Raw genomic sequence first — 19,742 nt, forward strand, 5'->3', positions numbered from 1 at the left:
TTCAATATGGTTCTTGAAATATTAGCCAGAGCAATCAGACAAGAGAGAGAAATAAAAGGAATAAGCAAGGAAAGAAAGAATTTAAATTACTATTATTTGCTGATGACACGATACTTTATATAGAACACCCAAAAAACTCCATTAAAAAACTACTAGAGGTAATAAATGATAGAATTGTGGCGCGGCTGAAAAGATAAGTATGACATATAAATGACCTTTATTTTAAGAAATGTGGAGAGAGACACCCCAACCCCCTGGGGTCTGGCATCTCCACAGGGTCTGCGATCTCTGGGTCAGGATCTTTCCTACTGACGAGGACACGTGGAGTGGGGGCATACATGTAGCTTAAGTTTGGGGTGGAGCCTGAGGGGGCATTAGGGATGCACAGGAGCTCATTGCTATTCATTTCGTGCCAGATGCAAATTCCTAGGGGTGGGGAAGATAGAGCTCCTTAGTTTTGCCACTAAGGCTTTACCGGCTACAGTGTCCTGTCTGGGCCAAAAGCCTTTCAAATAACAAATTCAGCAGCATAGCTGGATACAAAGTCAGCACTCAAAAAATCAATAGCATTCCTGTACACAAGCAAAAAACTCACTGAGAGAGAAATTATGGAAATACCACCTTTCACAATAGCACCTAAAAAAATGAAACATCTCTCAATCCCTGGTACTGATAAAAAGGAAAAAGACAAAAGAAAAAAAAAAATGAAACATCTAAGAATCAACCTAATCAAGACAGTAAAAGATCTATATGCTGAAAATTATACTACTCTAAAAAAAGGAGATTGAAGATGATATCGGAAAATGAAAGGATATTCCTGCTCTTGGTTAGGTAGAGCCAACATTGTGAAAATGGCCATACTCCCAAAACTGTTATACAGATTTAATGCAATCCCAATCAAAATACCATTGACATACCTCACAGATTTAGAGAAAACACTCCTAAAATTCATTTGGAAACAGAAGAAACCTAGAATTGCAAAGGCAATTCTGGGCAACAAAGGCAAGGCAGGAGGCATCTTAATTCCTGACTTGAAATTATACTACAAAGTGATAAAATCAGCATGGTAGTGGCAAAGAAATAGACCTGAGGATCAATGGAACAGATTAGAAGATGCAAACACAACTACAAAGACAGCCACCTGATATTTGACAAAGGACCTAAACATGTTCACTGGAAAAAGGATAGCCTCTTTAATACAGGAAACAGAAAATCATTAACATAGGAATAAACATTAAGATTACCCCAACAGAAAACAGTCCTCCTTTCCTTTGACATACTAACCGAGTAACATATAGTAACTATCAGAAATTTCACTATGTTCTTAAACTTAGGTTACATTTTAGAAAAATGTAAAAAAATAAATGTTGCGTTCCATGACTGAAATTTCAGTTTTTATTACAAAATGAATTATCTTAAATGTATTTTGCAACTGTTTTTAAGAAACTTTTTTTTTTTGTCTTTTTCCTTTTTATCGGTACTGGGGATCGAACTCACGACTGCCTGCTTGCAAGGCAGGTGCTTATGCCGCTGAGCTAAATCCTCAGCCCAAGAAATCATTTTAATAGAAGAAATGACCCTTAAACTACTCAACATTGTACGAGAAAAAAACATTTAAATAACATTTGAAAGATAATAAATAAGAACGCCTACCAATAAACAGTAAACCAACAAAAGAAACATATTAAGCCCATATTAAGCTGCCCATATACTTCCCATGTAAATTTAGAATTTTTTTTTTTTTTTTTTTTTTTTTTTTTTTTGGTCTTTTTCCTTTTTGTTGGTACCAGGGATCGAACTCATGACTGTCTGCTTGCAGGGCAGGCGCTTATGCCGCTAAGCTAAATCTCCAGCCCCTAAATTTAGAATTTAACCTAAGTGTCAGAAAACAGAGGAAAATACAGCATATGCAATTAATGGAAAAATAATTCAAAGAATTTACACTGAAATTCAGAAGGTTAGCTTAATAATCTCATTTACAGAATGGAATGAACACTCCATCTGTATTCATGAATACAAATAGGAATATATCCTGGTATTATGAACCTGAGCTCAGACGTAAAAATTAGTAAGGCAAGAGCAGTTAACCACACCCTCGCCACTTACAATTTTTCAGGTAAATCACAGCCAAATGCTTAAAAATAAAAAGCAAGCATTTGGTCATCCCCCTTCTCCTCAGAGAGCTGTCAAAAGTGTGGGAGGAAGGCACCTCGCAAACCCACCGGGAGTAGGCGCAGAGCAACCGCAGGTGAGGGCATGGCCCCGCCCGGGGTTCACTCGCGACCTTCAGGGAAGCGCTCCCGGCCACCACAGCCCCTCGCCCACGGGGAGCCGCACCTCCTGCACCCCGCCAGGCAGCGTCCCGCCCCACCGACCACGGAGCCTACGGCCTCCCAGCGTCGAGGTAGCTCCTCCCGGGCTCCCCGGCCGCACCCCCCCCCCGCGCCCCACCCCAGCGGGCGCCGAACGCTCACCTGGCCTCCAGCTCCGGCCCCCCTCCCACCAAATCGCGGCCCGGGTCCGACAGGTCACCTGAGGCGTGGAGGGGGAGGGGCAGGAATGATGCCGGAGCCGCCTCCTTTCTCCTCCGCCGCCCGCCGCTGCCGCGGCCAGGCCAGGCGTCCTCGGCCGTCGCCCCTTCCTCACGGTCTCGCGGTCGCGCTGCCTGGCCCTCGCCCCGACTGCACAGACACCGACTCCCACACGCCGCTAGGCCTCAGCCCCTCACTCGCGTGCCGCTCGCTCTCGCGGGCGCGCGACCCCGCTCACACACAACGCGTGAGACGCCAGCGGCCGCAGGGACTGTGCGGGGAGGGGCGGGGCCTGCAGGGCGCGCGGGCTTTCGCGCACCTGCGCGGAGACCGGTCCTCCGCCTCAGGAGTGAGAGCCGCGCTTCCCCTCCGCTCTTAAGCCGTTCTCTCTGAGGAGCGGGCGTCGGTGATGGTCTGGGCCTAGCTGAAAACGCCGAGATGAGTGAGATGGGTCCGTGTTAGGCGCACCCCTCGTCTCGCCTTCCCTCTCGGACTTTGAACCAAGGCCCGAGCACCAGAGCTCCCCGCGTACAGGGGTCCCTGCCTTTCTTCCGGCCACAGTCCGGGTTGCCCTTCCCGGGTCTGTCCCCTCACCAGAAGGCAGGGATCTGGGGACAAAGATCGTGGATATCTGAAAGGCTTCCCGCGTATGCAGTAAAGACAATGCCTCCATGTGTGGAGAAGCAGTTTTGAGCTCTTTGGAGAATCTTGGGGTTGAGCAGGTTGAAAAATAACAGACCAAAGGGCAGGGTGGATGGAACTAGCTCTGCCCCTTAGAAAGCAGTGCAGTCCCTGGGCAAGTTACTTAACTTCCTCTTCGCCTTTGTTACGAAGAGATAAAAGTGTAACCCAGGGCTGCTATGGAAATGAAACAAGAGGGTACACTAAAGAATCGCGATGAATTTTTAAACTATATGAAAATGAAATCCCAGTCCAAAAGAGGTTTAGAAAATGACCATATTCGACTACTTTTTTCTAGGTGGTAAGTAAAGCCAAAAGTGTTTGATTGGCTTTATTCTGTTTTGTTTGATTTTATTATGTCTGAGAGTATGGGCAGCTATTCTGAAGGTATCAAGAGGTATTATGGTAGCCATTGTTGATTTACTATTATCATGTTTTGAAGTTCTGTTTTGCTTTCATTGTCTTGTTTTGATTTACTTTATTCTTTTGTACTTTGTGCGGTTTTCTTTCTTTTTTTTAAAAAAAAAAAGTGGTGGATGCCTTTCTTCTTTACAGGAAGTTTCATTTCCAGATGATTTTAGGCAATAGAAAATCCGGGTGGATTGTCATGTGTTCAATGCCAGTAAGACCCTGTTTCAAGGAAAAAAAAAAAAGGAAAGGAAAGAAAAAGACTTTGTAAAGTTACAGTAACAAAGTGCAGTGATCATGGTTGTACATACCTATAATCCCAGCAGTTGGAAGGCTGAGGCAGGAGGATTACTGCAAGCTCCAAGCCAGCCTTTGTCACATGGTAAGTTCAAGGCCAACCTGGACTATGATGGGATGTCTCAAAGAATGAAAGAGGAATAAACGAAACAGGAGAAAATGCCCCAAAATACACCCCATAATCTGATGTATGATTTACCAGTCAAGTTGCATAACTTTAATGTGTATAATGACTCCAACAGACCAGACTCTGTCATCTGTGCCATGACACCAACCAAAGAGATGGGCAGGAAAGGAGTTTTATCTGCATGGCCACCCTGGGAAGCCCAGAAAAAGAGGACCATGATGTCTTGAAGATCTGATGGTTACCTGGGGGCTTTATGGAAAAGGGGACAAAAGCAAGGGTCAAGGGTCTGTCTAGTTGGCAGCAGAGAATCCTAGTTGCAAGTGCTGGGCTGGGAGATGTGGGTCTCAGGATTGGCTGGGACAGGTCCTGGGAGAGCCATCATTGCATAAGGGTGATTCAGTTCCTAACCTAAGACCATAGTTCCCGCTTTGGGGAGCAGCCTCAGGTCCTGTCATGCCATAACTGATCCTGCTTGGGCTGTGAGGAGACTCCAGATCTGGGGGGCAGGCTACCTGCATGCTGGGTGTGTGCAGGAACTCAATGTGAGGGAAAGGCCTCATGAGGGTGACTCACATATAAGTCCCTAGGGTGCCCAGGCAGGTAATTTGTAGTCTCTGCTGAGGGTGGAGGATGAATGAGAATACAATTTAAAGAGGGGTGGAAGCTGAGGGAGTAGCCCAGTGGCATAGTGTGGAGGTAGTGCTAACAGGCCTCAGGCTTCAGTCTCTAGGAGCCAGAGAGAGACAGAGACAGAGACACAGACACAAAGTGAGACAGAATTAGAGAGAGAAAAACAGACAGATACACACAGAGAGTGTCAGAGAGAGAAACAGAGATAGACAGAGACACACAGAGATAGAGACAGAGACAGAGATGGCTGAGACCTGAACCTTGAAAATCACCAAGAGTAAACAGAAGACAACTAAAAAGAAGCATCAGAATGATACAGGGGAGCTATTTAGATTTTTGTTGTTGAAGATTCTATTTTAGGAACTTCAGTGTAATCCTGATTCTGCATCAAACATTTTAGATTTGCATTAACAAGGAATATGGGAGTAACTGCAAGTTATCATCAGAAAATCACTGCCATTAAAAATTTTACATGAGGGGCTGGGGATTTAGCTCAGCGGCATAAGCTCTTGCCTTGCAAGCAGGCAGTCGTGAGTTCGATCCCTGGTACCGATAAAAAACCGAAAAAGCAAAAAAAAAAAAAAAATTTTACATGAAGAATGTAATGAGTCAGAAGTGCCATAAATATGTGTGTGTGTATATATATATATATAATATATTTATGTTATATATACATAAATATTTTTTTCTTTGAAACAGAATCTTGTTCTGCAGTTCATACTAAACTTGAACTCATTTTATAGCCCAGGCTGACTTAAAACTTGCAGCAATCCTTCTGCCTCCGTTTCTGAAAGGCTGTAATTACAGGCATGTGCCACCAAACATGGCCCTAGAAGGGCTAATATTGAAGATTTGAATTCTGTTTTTCATGCAGTGATCTTGCCCTATATCCCAGCTTTTAGCATAGCTCTTCCCCAATACCTCTGCTTTGGGTTGGTCCATTTCCTTTCTTTCCAATCTTGTACAATAGTTCAGCTTTTCATATTGCTTCCTTAAAACTTTATCTTCCACCATTTCCAGTTGATTAAATTTCTGAAAGTTTATGTCTCATAAATGGGAAGGTACTGTTTCAAGTCTGCGTTTCGATTCAGTTGAGCATACTTCTTGAGTTCTCAATGCACTGAACCATTATGTTGGCAAGGACTGAGTAAGACTCAGCCTCCACCACCAGGGAATTTACAGCCTAACAGAGAATGAGATAAACCCCATAACAGATGACTAAAGATGATGATGAGACTGCAAAATAAATGAGTCAATTCAGGAGAGAGAATGATCGACTTTTCAAAAGCATTGGGGGTCAGATGAGGTTTTTGGGAGGATATGACATCAAAATTGGACCCGATGGTCAAAGTTTTCCCCCACCCAAATGTCCTGAGGACAAATGTCTGTGGGTATCTAGGGTCCTTTTGCCTTTGGTCTTTACGGTTTCATGGCTTCCTGGCTTGACAGGCACCATTCCCTCCTTCCCACCCCCTCGAACCGTCCATCTTTCCCTTCCTATTATAGGAATTTTTGTGTTTAGCCCCTGAATTTAATTTAGTGGATCAGACATAGTCAAATTTCTGTACATTTGCCTGGAAGCTTTCAACTAATGGGTGTATTCTTTACAGGCAAAAACAGATGAAGAAAGCCAGTTTGCTGTCTCTCACCTCATCTTCCCTTTGCATTGGACTCATTTCCCACAGAACATTTCTTTCTAAACTGGTTATCCATTTCTTGTATTGTCAGATCCCTACCTCCGTCTGAGAGACAGCACAATCATCATGGCAGTAGTTCAAAACTGTGCCATGATAATGTATAACTCCTTTTTCCCAGAAGTCCCTATAGCTTCTTCCTCCCAAAGTCTTTGCCAAAGCTCGCGTGTGTAAAGATTTACCCAATCCCCTGTACTCTCACAAAATAAATCAGCTCACATCAGTCCCCAGAGTCCTATCCCCATCGGAGCCTATATCAGGCAGAACCTGCCCTTTGTCTGCAGAGAGCCACCTCAGCCTCCTTTGTGGTGACTCCTTCCATGCCCTCACTAACCTCTTTTCCTGTCTAGTTGCCTCCTCTCTTTTAACATTCTGTGCTGCTCTAGATTGAGTACTCAACCAGTTAGTGCTGTGACTCCAGCAGTCAGAGGCTATCTGCCTCCTGGGGGGTCTGTCCCCCAGTCTAAGTCCCCACCCTGGTCTATGGACCTTCCTTTCTGTTCCTCCTTCTCCCTCTCTCTCTCTCTCTGTCTCTTTTTCTGGGACTAGGGACTCCTCTACCTTGCCATTTCTAGCCAACATCCAACACTGGGCCTTCATCTTGTCAGGTCCAAGGTGAGCCTCCCCTCTACATCCTTTGGGATTTCCTCTTTGTCTTCTCTGGTGATGACTGGTGAATTCATTGTTGGTACTACTCTACGTTCTTTGAGGGACTCCTGGTTGTGTCTCACCAGAGGGTGATGATTCTCTGTTGACTCACAACCCTTCCAACCCCTGGCTCACTTTTCTAATTTGAAAACATGAGTAATAATCATTACCTGACAAAACCACTCCTCTGGGCTGCACTTAGATGCACTTAGGCTAAAACAAACTCAGGCCAAAGAGGCTAACATTAAGAGATTTTATTTTATTTTATTTTTTGTCTTTTCCTTTTTTATTGGTACCAGGGATCAAACTCACGACCATACACTTCGCTAGGCAGGCACTTATGCCACTGAGCTAAATCCCTAACCCCCCATTAAGAGATTTTCATAACTTTTACTGCTGACACGGCAAATGGGGGTAAATACTTTTTGTCCAAATGTTCTTTTTTTTTTTGTCTTTTTGAGACAGGGTCTCTCTGTGCAATTCAGGCTGGCCTTGAGCTCTCTTTGTAGCCTAGGCTGGTCTCAGACTCCCAATGATCCTCCTACCTCAGCCTCCTGAGTGCTGGGATTACAAGCATGAGCCACCACGCCCAGCTGTCCAAATGTTCTTATAGTTGCAGGCATGCCCTGACCTAATCCAAACCTGCAAGGCCTCCCAAATTCTTTTGGATCACTTCACAGGTTCTCTTCCTTTATCAGCTTGCCATAGTGACTCTTCCTCTTCTTGTTTCTCAGACCCCATAGACAAAACACCTCCACCATAACTCATGCAGAAACCCTCCTCCCACCTTCTTTCTCCTTCTTCTTATCTCAAAGTCACTCTCAGAGGACCACACCACTGTGAGCTCCTCCTCTGTTTACCCAACTCTGCCCCCTCCTCTCTCTCTCTGCCCATCATACTTGATCCCGCAGTCTGCTAAACTCCCATATTATTTCCCAAGCAGCACCAAACATTCAGACTAAATTCAAAATGTCAGACCTTGGTCCTCAATCCCCCCAGGAAGATCTCTTATATATGGCTTGCCATGTCTTTAAGGATAGACAAAAACAACAAATGTAGGATGACCTTTAAAAAGTTACATTCCAGGATGAGTTGCATTCCAAGCTAAAACTCCAAGGCCAATTTATGGACATGGCAGCTGCAGCTCAGGGCTCAAGATAAAACACAGGCTGGAGGAAAAAAAAAACCCCTAAAAACCTATTATCCCCTATCAGGCTTCAAGTGCGGCAGAAAAACAACACAGGACACAAGCCTGCCCTGATCTGCAACCATGACTGGGAATTGGACCCATCTATAACCAAGAGCACCACTGGAAGTTCATCTGTCCTGTCTGCCAGAGAGCAGGTAAGTCATCACCTTCCCCTCCCTCACAGGATAAGACACTGCTGCCTTGGACTCACCACTGGCTCATCTGCTGGGCTTCACCAATGAAGAGGATCGATGGGGCTCAGGGTTACGGCCTCACCGAGGTATCTCTCTTAGAGCCCTAAGTCTTGCTGCATGTCTCAGGTAAAACTTTCTCTTTCCTTGTTGACATGTTAGCCACCCATAATGTTCTTTCTGAGGTTTAAGACCCATGTTCCCAATCTGCAGTCTCTGCTGTGGGAGTTGACAGCCAGTGTACATGACCTCTGCAGACAAAACCTACTCCCTGCAGACACCAAACCCTTTCTTTACACACAGCTGTCCTGTCCTGTACCTCTTCTTTTTGATAAAAATTATACCCCAAAAAACTCAATTTCTTTTAATCTCTCTCCTCTCCCGATGGCTTTCATACTCCAGTCCCAACCATCACACACCACTGACTCAGCCTCTTCCCTTCCATCCCCCACTCATGGACCCTACAGTATAAGACACCTCCAATCCCACTGATGCCACCCATATTACTCCACTGCTAATTCGTCTCAAATACCCCACAGTCTTCCCTTCTGTTCCCCAATACCCAATAGCTCCTAAACATCAACAGGGACTCAAACCTATTATCTGCTACTTGTTAATTAATGGGTTTCTAAAAGTCACTACTTGCCTTATGATACTCCTAGTCTCCCTGTCCTCAAATACAACAGCTCGTATCACTTAATGCAAGATCCCAGAGCTATTATCAGTACAATAGTGTCAATTCACCTGGTGGTGCCAAACACTTATACTATGCTGTCTCATATTCCTCCATATACCTCTCACTTTCCTGTATTAGACTTAAAAATACATTTTTCACTATTCCCTTATATCCACAATGCCAAGACCTTTTCATGTTTATATGGACGGATTCAGATACTTTTTGGTCCACTCAACTAACAGACAGTGCTATTTCAGGAATTCAGAGACAGCCCTCACTTCTTTAGCCAAGCCTTAGCCAATAATCTTCGACTATAAATCTACAACCTAGTACACTCATTCAATACATAGATGACCATCTACTCTTGCCCCTCTCCCCCAGTGCCACAATAACACAACACCCAGCTGCTTTACTCAACTTTCTCTGTAGTAGAAGATACAAGGTCTTTTGCTCCAAAACTCAAATTGCCTCACCAAAGGTCAAATACTTAGGCCTCATGCTTACACTCACCACTCTGTCCAGAACCTCTGACCAAAAGACTCCTTTGTGACATATAGACAATGATCATAAAACAATGAATATTATCCTTCTTAGGCCTATCAAACTTTTTTCACCTTTGGATCTCCAACTTTGCTTCCTTAGCTCAGCCACTATACGTAGCCTCTAAAGGGCTATTTCAGAGCCTCTAGACCCTACTATGCCAATTAACATTCCCTTCACAAAGCTTAAGGAGGTCCTCTTTAGAGCCCCTGCGCTTACACTTCCTAATTCTAGTATACCTTTTATTCTATACACTATAACAGATAAAGATGATGGGATGGGAGTACTGGGACATAGTAAAAGACTTTCATTCCAGGCCGTAGCCTACCTCTCAAAACAGCTAAGTTAGGGATGGCCTCCCTGCCTTCAGGCAATAACAGTGACAGCCATCCAGACATAAGAAGCCAAAAAGTTCACTTTAAGACCGACAATCACAGTCTACTCAACACAAAGTCTAGTCAATCTAATTTCTCACAGGACACTCCCAGCTCTAATGACCCTATCACAGCTACAACAAGAATATCTAAGTCTAATATACGACCCCACTGTCACAGTCTCAACCAGTAACACACTCAATCCAGCCACACTATTGCCCACTCCTACAACAGACACAAAGATAAGTCCTCTACATGACTGCGCAGATGTTCTCCAACTAACTCATACTTCCTTCCCACATATACATGATTCTTCTCTCTCTACTGCTATTGATTATAGTTCAACAAGCACCACCAGGATCAAAACAGCAAGATATTCTATAGTTTACAGGTCAAAAGTGATAGAGGCAAATCCATTACCTCCAGGAACTTCCTCACAAAAGACAAAACTCATGGCCTTGACACGAGCCCTCACACTAGCAAAAAGTAAAATCATTAACAAATATACTGCTTTAGGATATCATCCTCAGGTTTGGACTTCCTCAAAATATATACAATTTGATAATGGCCTGGCCTTCATTTCTCAGTATCACTTAAAAACTGCACATCCCATACCATCCACAGTCCTCAGGAAAAGTAAAAAAGACAAATGGGCTCATCAAGACTCACCTAACCAAACTTATTCTGCAACTACATCAGCCATGACCAAAACTCCTACTTCTAGCCCTTAGAAAACTCCTACTCAGTCAAGCCCCTTTGACGTTATGTACAGTAGACTGTCTTATAAAACTTGCCTTCACCTTCTAATCTTCTTCCCTTAGCTGACCACATTCAAGTTTTCTTGTTCCTCCAACACCTTCTTCAACAATACGCAGATCTTTGCCTGCCTCAACCTTCCAAGGGACACACACCAGATCCTCCTTTATTATTAAAATTCCTAAACCCACAGGTTCAACTTCAACTCTTCAACCTAAGTAAAACGGACCTCATCTGGTATACATTGCAACTCCAACTGTGGTAAAGGTAGAGGGATTCCCATGCTGGTTTCACATCACCCAGATGAAGAGATAACATCTGCTTCCCAGTAATTTCAATCCCAAACACACTAAAGGAACTTTATGGACCTCACATCCAATAGCTCCCACCCATCTCAGATTAACACAACACAAACGCTAATGCTTTGCTACCCTACCTGGTTTTGGCCTATATACGGCTCTATGCTTCTCTTCCTCACAGGTGCTCTAACACTCAAAAATTACCCCTCCCCATTACCCCATTCTCCGAAGGCTTACAGTTATCACACTGTTCATTTTAATAATCTTACTGTTTACATGCCTCAATTGCCTTCTCTCCCTCAGTCTATTCCTTCACCTTACCCTACAACACTCAGACGCCCCAAAATACCAATTCTACCTGACTAAACATGGGGGAGCAGCAGGTCCTTCCCCCACATAACTATTGCTCAAACCAATTAGACGTTAGGACCTCTAATATTTGATTTCCCTTGGAGAGTGCTCACCATTAAAGGTTACTATAATGGACAACCTATGTATGCAACCTATGCTCTCAATTTTATCTCTGCCCTAAAAATCCAAACTATGTACCAGGTTTTGACCATTCCAGTTTTTATTGTCCCCATTGAGGATGTAAGTACATAAGATACAATAATCTTCAATTTTGGACAAATCATGATGACTACATCTGCATAAACATAATTATCACATGTATATTCTGCACAGAGGTCTTACATGTTCACATAAAGAAAAATCTAAAAACATTTCTACTACTTCTATGCAGTCAAACATGGGGTTTTCATCTGTATGTCATGTCTGCTCCTAAATCTATATTTATAACTCTTCACAAAAAATTGCATGGGTCCTCATATCTCAACTGTTGTGACAGATTTTTTTTTTGTACTGGGGCTCGAATTCACAACTTTGTACTTGCCAGGCAGGTGCTTATGTCACTGAACTAAACTGCTGGCTCACATCTCAACTCTTAACACCTTTTCCCCACTCTTAAGAAACAACCTCTTCCATACCTCAAGTTTTAAATACTTTTCAACCTGTACATGCTTTAAATATCTGAGATCCTACCTGCTTTGTCTACCCTATGAACAAAATCTCCATACGACATCTCCAATAAAACTAAACCAATCTCTATTCCAACAAAAACCTCAAACGAAAATTGTGGGGGCCTTACAATTGCCCCATCACAACTACAGCCTATAGACAACCCTGACAATTCACAAAATGTTCCTTAGGTAAAAAATCTAACTTCCTACAAAACATACATACTAATGACGTAAAAAGGCCAAACAATCTGTCCCTCAACAGGATAATTTTTGTCTGTGGACATAGGGCCTACACATGTCTTTCCTCCCTATGGTAGGGATCATGCACAGTGACTAATAACACCACATATCACTTTAAACACTCTTCACAAATCCTACACCAACATCTACAAGGCCTACCTCATCACACTATCACACATAAAGTGCCCATAGCACTTATTGTGACTGGGATAAGTATATTTTCTGCCATTGGTCAGGGAACAAGGAGATTAAAAACCAGCCTCACATATTATCAGATATCACATGACTTAAAAACAGCGATAAAATCAGTCTCCCAAAATGTTAATTCACTCCAAGATCAAATAAACTCACTGGCCATGGTAAATCTCCAATAAGGAAGGGCACTTGGTATTCTTACAGCAGGAAAAGGGGATACTATGCCATGTTGGGAAAAGAACTATTTTGTTAACCAATCGGGTATAATAAAAGACCAGGTACAAAACAAAAAAATTGGCAACTGATATATGAACTACCTCTTGGTCATCATGGTGGGGTTCCCTAGACACGTGGGCTCCCATCTTAAGGCCCATTATGTGTCCCCTAATTACTACAATACTTTTTTTGCTTCTTGTCCCCTGTGCCTTCAGGCTCTCGCAGCTTATCCAAGCCAGAACAAAAAATCCCTCAACCCCATTCCCTTCTTCTCTAGGCCCCCCAAAAAACGCACCCTCTCTGCAAGAAGCAGCCAGAGAGACTCCACAGCACCCCCTAACACCAAAGAGATGGAAATGTTAGATCCTCCCCACCCAGACAGCGCAATCATGTTGGCAGTAGTTAAAAACTGTGCAATGATAATGCATAACTCCTTTTTCCCAGAAGCCCCTATGGCTTTTACCTCCCAAAAGTCTGCCAAAGTTTGTGTGTGTAAAGATTTACCCAGTCCCCTGCACTCTCGCAAAATAAATCAGCTCGCATCAGTCCCCAGAGGCCTACCCCCATCAGAGCCCATATCAGACAGAACCTGCCCCTTGTCTGCAGAGTGCCACCTCAGCCTCCTTTGTGGTGACTCCCTCCGCGCCCCTCATTAAACTTTCTTATGTAGTTGCCTCCTCTCTTTTAATATTCTGTGCTGCTCTAGACTGAATACAAAGTTTCCACTCAATCAGTATCTTTATTGATTTTTTATTATTAAATTTCTGCCTGGTTATGACGATGAACTGGGAAGGCTCAATTACGATTCACACACTTCCACAGAACTTTTCTAAAACCTCACACCCTGGGTAACTGAAATGTAGCTTATTAATTGATCCCAACCATTTTGTGAATTGTCAGGGTTGTCTATAGGCCATAATTGTGATGGGGCAATTGTAAGGCCCCCACAGTTTTCATTTGAGGTTTTTGTTGGAATAGAGATTGGTTTAGTTTTATTGGAGATGTCATATGGAGAGGGCTCTCCTTGGCTGGGAAATGCGTTCTCTACCTGCAGGAGCTCAGGCTGTAGATGGGGGTATGAGCTGCTGCCCAGGGAGGTCTCTCACTCACAAGAACTTCAGAAGACAGGCTCGCGGCTCTAGATAGCATTGGTTCATTTCTGGGCATTGGAGCTAATTTTGAGTTGATTCAACTAAATGCTAAAAATACTGTGGCAGAACAGAGCCGACCAAATCAGTCTGAGAAAAATAAATCCCCAAATAAGTGGGGAGCTGCGCTAGCAGACAAGGGCTGAAACACATGGGCTCACTCAAAGTTGGTGCAGCCAGCCAAAGTAGACGCCGGCCCTGCTCCCTGTCGCGTCCCCAGGTGCGCCAGAGCCGGCTTTTCGCGGACAGGCTGTCCCCAGGTCCCGGCGCTGTGGCTCCGCCCTGCGGCTCCCCCACTCCCACCCCTAGAGGGCGCCCCCTCCTACCGCCCTGGGAGGTTTCCAACCCGGCAGGCCATGCCCAAGCCTGCCAGTACATTGAGGTCATTGCGCTCTCTGTCAAAGACTGGCCCGAGTTCATTTTCCCCAGCTGTCTGAGACTCATGGAAAACGTGAGTTTGGCGTAATTCTAGGTCCCGCCTAGCTCTGCTTTGCATCTGCCTTTCCTTTGTTTGTTTGCTTCTTCCTCACCTTCTTGCCCCAGGCTTCTCTTTCCCTGGCTTTCCCGGGCTGGAATCACATCTGTTTCCCCAGCTCTGCCCCTGCCATGTAGAGCAGAGAGGAAGGCCTGGAGGCTCAGCAGGCAGGGAGGGATCTTCCCTCAGACTGATTCTGGGGCTGGACCAGAACCCAGCTCCCCAAGATGGGACACTTCGGCCTGGCTCCGAGGAGCGTGGGCATTTGTTATGTCCATGTCCATTGCTGCCCTTTTCTCCACACTAACCCTTCCTTCTTTCTTCCCTTCTCTCCACTGCTGTCTCTTTCTTGCTTCCGGTAGCGATGTGTTGTACCAGCAGCTCTCTGCTGCCTGCACTCTTCCTTAATCTACCTCAGCCGAGAGGTTCACGATGTAGACACAAGCAGCTGGCAGGTGACTTGGAAAGCACACGCGTCTGCTAAACACTCCTCAGACCTGAGCTTCAAATTTAAGTTCATTTCCTGCAAACCAGCTCTGATGACCTGACCACTCTTCAGAAAGCGGATCAAGTACAAAGACTTGGAAATTCCAGGATCAGAGAATGTTACTTATACACGACATGAGGAAAATACTGATAGACAGGGAGGCAAGCAGAATAAACTGGTCTCCCGGTTGTCTTTGGGCTTATAAAATTTTGACTTTCAGATTCCAAACTCTAAGATGCATAGCAAAAACAGCCTGACCATAGTCGTAGCCTAAATAAAGCCAAAGACAAAGTAAAGCTGGCATGTCTTGGAGGGGCTCCACATTTGAGAGTTCTGACTGCCTCAACTTAAGACAGATAGCCTTTCTCTAGGATGAACCACTCCTAGTGTCTGTTTGCTTAGATGTAAGAATAAACAGAGTATCTCTGAGAGTAAACGCTAGAGTCTGAATGTGTGAGTCAGAGAAGAGGCAGGGATATATCTCAGTGGGGAAATGTTTGCCTAACATTTGTGAGACACTAGCACAAGGAAGAAAAAAAAAATGAAGAAAAGAAATAAAAGAACATGAATTTTTTGTTTTAAAAGAGAAGGACAGAACCAGATGTGGTGGCACATGCCTATAATGCTAGCTCTGAGGAGGCTGAGACAGGAGGATCACTGAGTGCCTAGGCTATATAGTGAAAGATGGGCAGCCTGAACTACATAGTGAGATTCTGTCTCAGAATAAAAATTCATTACTGTGTTCTGATCAGTTTTATACCATTTGTTTTGTATGAATTCATTGTGTGTGAAGATACAACTATTTAGAAGAAAACAAAATACATTATGGTAGCCACTGTATATCTCCTGTTGTCTTGCTTTGAAATCTGTGTCACAATGTTTTGCTTCTGATCTGCTTTGTTATGTTTAGTTTTACCCTTTAAAAAAAAAAGAAATATTGCCATGTGTGATGGCACATTCCTGTGATCTCAGAACCCAGGGAGAGTTGGGTGTACATACCTGTAATCCAAGTGCTTGGGAACCTGAGGCAGGTGGATTACTGTGATTCTGAGACCAGCCTGAACTACAAAGGAAGCTCAAGGGCAGACTGACCTGCATAGTGGGACCCTGTTTGAAAAAGTCAATCAATGAATCAATCAATCAATCAATCAGTAAATAAATCTCGCAGGTAAAGATAGCTGATAGATAACAGCAGGCTACAGAGGCTCCCTGAGATGGTCAACTTAGATTCCAAAAATAATACAGCATGGGGAGTCATGAACAGAGGGAGATGGATTCTCCAGACTCAGGAACAAACTAAGCTGAGAGAAACCAATTAAACGTACAGTCCCAGTGCTACTATTGGAACAGCTAAAGGCTTGGTGCTCCTGGTACAGTGCTTGAACTAGCGCAGCCGAGAGTTACTGAGCTACCCAAAAGCCCGTCACTTCAACTCACTAGAGATGCACTCACACTGAGGTCGGGGATCTATGAGCCTAACAGAGAGCTCAGCTAGTGGGGAACCTGCATCGACCTGCGGTGAGTGACGGGAATAAAACCAATCCACAGAAAGAGGGGCTCCAACAGATGACATTCTGGGGCCAGCCAGACTGGCAAGAACAAGGAGCAGCAGTGACTTCCATCAGCTGCTCCTTTCTCAAGTGGGATTGGTGGGCTGTGCTTGGCCTGGGTCATACCTGGGGCTAAGACCCAATAGCGTAGCCCAAACCAATTCCCTACACCCAGCAGTGCACCCTAATGCAGTGAAGCCCTCAGCAGGTTGACTGACCCAAAGGGGAGGACCCAGCATACAATGCTCCTGTTTATACCTTCACAGTACATTGCAGTGGGTGGGACCACCTAGTCAGCATGCTTCAGACAAACTGTGACCAACAAAGAAAGAAACTGGGGTCTCCTATATACAATTGTATGTAAGGAACAAAAAATATGAGAAGAGGAAGCAACAAGAAAGGATCCCCAGCCCCCAACCCTGAGAACACTGATCCAGGAAAGGTAAATGCAAAGGAGATTGAGGACGGCAAACATGCAACATCAGACAGGGCACCAGTGGACATAAAGCATTATCTTCGGGACCTCATAGATGAGTTCAAAAGTGAAATACTTAACCAAGTAACACAAGATATAAATAGATTAATAAAAGACATGCTAAGCACCTCTCAAGAAGACACAGATGGAAGAATGGAGGAACACAAAGGGGAGGGTCGTTTGATGAAGAATATAAAGAAAACACAGAATACATGAAGCAGGTTCAAAGAGATTATCAGGAAATTAAACACTCCATTAAAGCTGGCAAAACTGCTTGAAAGAAACTGATAGATTATCCAAACTGGAGGACAGGTTTGCAATGTGGGACCATGAAAAGAAAAATTTCTTAAAAATAACAAGGAAACAAGCAGTAACAATACAAAGGCTAAAAGATGACAAGAAGATCTATAACTTAAGAATAAAGAATGTGAATGAAGAAGCAGAGGTACAAACAAAAGAACTACAAAGGCTATTCACAGACATAATTAAGGAAAACTTCCCAAACATAGGAAAAGGAAATGATATTCAGATGTATGCAGCATACAGAACTCCAGTGACCTATAACCAAAACAGAACTACACTCAGGCATAGGATAATCAAGATTCCAGAAATCCAATATAAGAACAGAATATTAAAAGCTATCAGAGACAAGAAACAGATTACTTACAAGGGAAAGCCCATCAGAATTACAGCAGATTTCTTGGCACAAACCATGAAAATTGAGAAGAGAAGAAAATAACCTCCAGCCCAGATTCATGTACCCTGAAAAACTGCCTCTAGAAATTAATGGAGAAACAAAATGCTTCCAAGATAAAGAGGAACTGGGGGAATTCACAACCACTAATCCAACTCTACAGAGAATACTGTAGGACATTCTAAAGAGAGAGAGAAGTACCAGAATCTCAGGATTAGTGGCAGAGAGGCCTCAATGAATGGAGCAGAAAGTGAAATGAAGAAGGCAAACAGGCAACTAATGACTGAAAAAGAGCACAATGGAAATGAGCCAGAGAAGGTTGGATATAATTTCTAATATAGATGGCCTAGATACACTAAATTAAGGAAAAAAAGAATCACAGGCAGAGTGGACCAAGAGGTAGGGTCCACTGAGTTGCTCTTTATAGGAAATATAATTAACCTGAAGAAGGATATATGGACCGAAAATCAAATATGAGAAAACAGTATTCTATGAGATAGGGAAGCAGAGAGTAACAGGGGCAACTGGACCAGTATTTATGGATAGGTTGGAAAGACAGGCTTTAATAGGTAAAGAAATACAACTAGAGATGAAGTCTAGGAGGGAGAAAGTTCGGAATCACTTAGGTAAATAGCAGTTTGCCCCCCCCCCCCAATATAAAACCATGGGTCTTGGGGAGACCCAAAAATGCACAGTACAGCCTGGGGGAGGGAAAGGGGATGAATAGTCTTAAAAAAGACAGCAGAAGATATTGCTAATAGTGTATCAGGAATTAAAACCCATATTACTCACACCACTCTGCTTAGATAGAACTTATTCTGTTCCAGTTTGTATATAAGTACTAGATCTGAGGGCACAGACAGCTATCCCCAAAATATCAGGATACAACACAGTAATCATCTTTAATTTCCTATTAACTTAATATACATCCCTGTGTAACTTATACTGCTATATCATGACTGATCTTAGTTAAATCTGATGTGTTTGATTGTTGTTTTTGACAAATTTTATTCAAAACTGTTCAGGTTGATAGTATCAAGTCTGAGAGTATAGACAACTATACTGAAAATGACAATGAATCAGTATGATACCCATTCTGGTTTGATTACTACCTGTTTTTGTAGTTCTACGCTATCTACAAAGTTGTATTTCTATTAATACTATTATATACTGATATATTCAATTATACTATAACTGATGATATAGCCAATTCTATGGATGATAACAAGAGAGACAACACAGTAACCATGGTAGAACTCCTTGTATAGCAGTTTTATATGTCTTTTTAGTTTTAGGTATCTATAGGAACATGTTTTGTTCTGTCCTGCTTTGTTCTGTTTCTCCCTCTAATATAGATAGGATAGAAATACATGTTAAGACTCATGCTTGCATAAAACCTATAAGCAGTTTATGAAAACTGATCTTATGACATGTGATGAAATGAACCAATAATTTGAAGGAAAAAAGACACTACAGTACCCAGTGCTGATTCCGGAGTGTCATGATATGAAATCCAGAAATACTATTATTCTTTGTTCAGAGTGATTTTAGTCTGCTTTGGTTTGCTTAATCTCAACATAAATGAAGATATGGATAAATGTATGTATGTTTTAGTGTATAGGATAGATACCCATATTACTACGTTTTTATTAGATAGTTGAACAGAACTATTTGTAGTCTTGCTGTTTGAATTCACATTTATATGTTACACTTTTGTACCTTGAACAATTATTTGTAAGAGGACAATATGTAAACATCAACTAGTGATTTATTAGTTTATTTTTTTCTTTGAAAGTATGTATTATTTCTACCTGTTTTCTGTTTTGTCTTTCTTTAAATAAAATTTTAAAAAATAAACATAAAAAATGTAAAAACTTTTAAAAAGGAGATTGCAAATTTGAACCAGCTTTAGGCAATTAGAGACTTTGTGAGACTCTATCTTAAAAACTTAAAAAAGAAGGGCTAGGGATTTAGCTCAGCAGCATAAGCACCTGCCTTGCAAGCAGGCAGTCATGAGTTCAATCCCCAGTACCGATAAAAAGGAAAAAGACAAAAACAAAACAAAACAAAAAAAAAAAAAAACAAAAACAAACTCGAGTGAGGGTGGGAAATTTCATTCATTCATTTACTTATTTATGCTGGGCGATCACTGAACTGCACTCCTAGGTCTCAGGAAGCACTATTCTATCCATGTAACAGTGG

General features: G+C 42.9%; 1 long non-coding RNA gene across 1 annotated transcript; it reads left to right on the forward strand.

The window, feature by feature from the left end:
- Positions 1–2,488: 2,488 nt before the first annotated feature.
- Positions 2,489–15,661, forward strand: LOC134473541 (uncharacterized). The gene is made up of 3 exons (XR_010043840.1): positions 2,489–3,513; positions 8,231–8,360; positions 14,697–15,661. It is a non-coding gene; the product is annotated as an uncharacterized LOC134473541 (long non-coding RNA).
- The last annotated feature ends 4,081 nt before the right edge of the window (positions 15,662–19,742 follow it).

This window comes from Cavia porcellus, unplaced genomic scaffold (assembly GCF_034190915.1).
Source record: "Cavia porcellus strain 051 isolate PalLab524CR breed Dunkin Hartley unplaced genomic scaffold, mCavPor4.1 scaffold_27, whole genome shotgun sequence".
NCBI classification, from domain to species: Eukaryota; Metazoa; Chordata; class Mammalia; order Rodentia; family Caviidae; genus Cavia; species Cavia porcellus.